The sequence below is a fragment of the Hipposideros armiger genome, unplaced genomic scaffold (assembly GCF_001890085.2).
Source record: "Hipposideros armiger isolate ML-2016 unplaced genomic scaffold, ASM189008v1 scaffold_12, whole genome shotgun sequence".
Lineage (NCBI taxonomy): Eukaryota > Metazoa > Chordata > Mammalia > Chiroptera > Hipposideridae > Hipposideros > Hipposideros armiger.
Window position 1 is genome coordinate 5645578 of NW_017731362.1, and position 2398 is coordinate 5647975.

Consider the following 2398-nt stretch of genomic DNA (forward strand, 5'->3'; position numbering starts at 1 on the left):
TTTTTTTCAAGTTCATACTCTTGAAATCATCCATCCATTAAACTTCTTAATATAAGAAGGTGGTAATGAACTGTTAAAATATAAATTGAGGTATTATACAAAGTTGAAGAGTTTCATAGATTTGAATCAGGAGGAACAAACTGGAAGTGGTGAGGAGCACTCCACTTACAGGATGAGATCAGGGAGAGACTTTATAGAGAAACGGTAGAAACAAAGTAAGGAAACTACTGACTGGCTATAGCTGAAAGCCTAGTTGGCTGCTTATGATTTGCTGCACTTCTATTGACAAGGTCAATGACATAACCTTGAGGCATTTAAAAGCTTAGATTTTGGTTTGCTTTTGTAGGCCACCAAGGCATTAGAACCACCTCAGTCTAATGGCCTTGGTGTTTAAATAATTTAGCAAAAGACAAAGGGTGTATTGATACTGAAAGGAGTCTAAGCATTTCACAGAACTTTGGGTAGATCTCACTCAACATTTATTCGAAGAGGGACCTTAATCTGTAAGAATACTCTTTTAGATTAGCCTGGATGTTATATTCAATGGAGAGAAAAGCATCAAATTAAGGAACGACATGGAAATTCATAGAAATCCAGTCCAAGTCCCTATTTTCTGGATTAAAAACAACGGAAAGGTAAATTGACTAGGTTAAAGGCAAAGTGTGGGTTTGTTTAGACACTTGAACAGCAATGATAAGACTTAGACGGAGAGATTACTCTAGTCTCCAAAGAGTCTATGTAAATGTGTACATGAATGCTGGAAAAACATTGGTTAAAAAAAGAAGAGCGCATCCATCAGCATCAGATTTAAACAGAAGGCTTATTAAAATNGTCTACTGGACACTGGAATTGTTTACCTTTCTTCAGGGACACGCCCAGACAGAGTCCACCTCACCAGCCTAAAAGGCAGAGACAAATCTCAAACCCCATGACTAAGGACAGCCAACCAAAAAATACAGTGAAGTCCTCAGTTACCATGCATGACGATAACCTCCTGAACAGAGTAATATCTGTGAGGCAAATAGTGTAGCAGTTGATAAATACAAGCTTTGAAATGAAAGCAGATATGGGTTTGAATCTCAGATTTGCTACTTAGAGGAGTGTGACTTCGCTGATTCCCATCTCCAACGTGAGGAGAAATACCACATACTTTCTTCAAAACTCAGACCTGGGTGCTGTGAGGGACACAAATGAAGTACTTCATGATTCTTTACTTCACAAAAGATACCTAGTCATCTACAGCCCAGGGGGAATTTTGTTTCTAAATTTAGAGCTTAGGTTACAAGAGCCTGGAGAGGTAAAATCCATCAAATTGTATATTCAAATAGGTGCAGTTTATTGTACGTAAATTAGACCTTAATGAAGTTGAAAAAACAAATAGAGAGGTTAGAGATCAGAGTTTGGCAGATATCACAGGTCTAGCTAGTCTAAGGGGCAATAAATCAGGAGAAGACAAAGAGGAAGAATAAGTAAGCTACAGTATCTGGCTATCAGGGTAGGCTGCAGTGAGAGCTCCTTTCACCACTGGGTGATATGAAGCAAGCAGCCTCAGGGTTCCACACACAGCTGGGTGAGGTCTCAGCAAAAGGAAGCCTAGTGCCCCCAAACCTGTCTGTCTGCAAATGTTCTTGAAGCAAAAGGTCTTATTTTGTCAACAGGTTGTAATCAGATCACTCCTCAGAAACGATAAAAAAAAAATGTTTCTACAAAGTCAAAGACCGCCCAAGGCATACTTCAATTACACATAAAATTCCACCTGGCCTACCCAGTGGAGCAGGGCTATTTCATAATTAACCCTTAGCCAATATTGCAGCCACACACCCTGAAAATGTTATTATCGAGTGATTAACTGGTCCTTAAGCATCTCTAGAAACTGATGTGTTTTAGGTAGGGAATACCTTGGTAAGTAAAATAACCCAGAGATCAAGGGAAGAATTAAACAGATATGCAAATTAACCTCTGAACTCCAAACACCCATGACCTGGAACATGTATAAAACAAAACAGCCAAGAAATCACATCCCTATCACTATGCAGATGAGCTTTCCATCATAGTTCTCAGCTCTCCCAAGCTTATGAGTCAAAGATTTTCACAAAGTACTGAATTATTAGGTTGGTGCAACAGTAATCACAGTTTTGCCGTTACAAATAATGGTAAAAACTGTGATTATTTTTATGTTTATGTTATGTTATATTTTATGATTATGTTGCACTAACCTAATACATTCATATTTCACCTCCTTGCTCATTAGCTGTAGTGCAACAGAGCTCACACAGCCAAATTAGCGCCAAGTGTGTTCCATTTACAGACATTGTCAAAGAGATAGCATTAAGGTGGGAAAAGAAATATGAGGACAATTCATTTCTTTCTGGATGGCTCCTTCACTGTAGTTATATCA

General features: G+C 38.5%; 1 protein-coding gene across 1 annotated transcript in view; it reads right to left on the bottom strand.

Moving 5' to 3' along the window:
• Window positions 1-2398, bottom strand: part of WDR72 (WD repeat domain 72) — a 224078-nt gene that overhangs the window by 209531 nt on the left and 12149 nt on the right. The gene's annotated exons all lie outside the window — the stretch shown is intronic.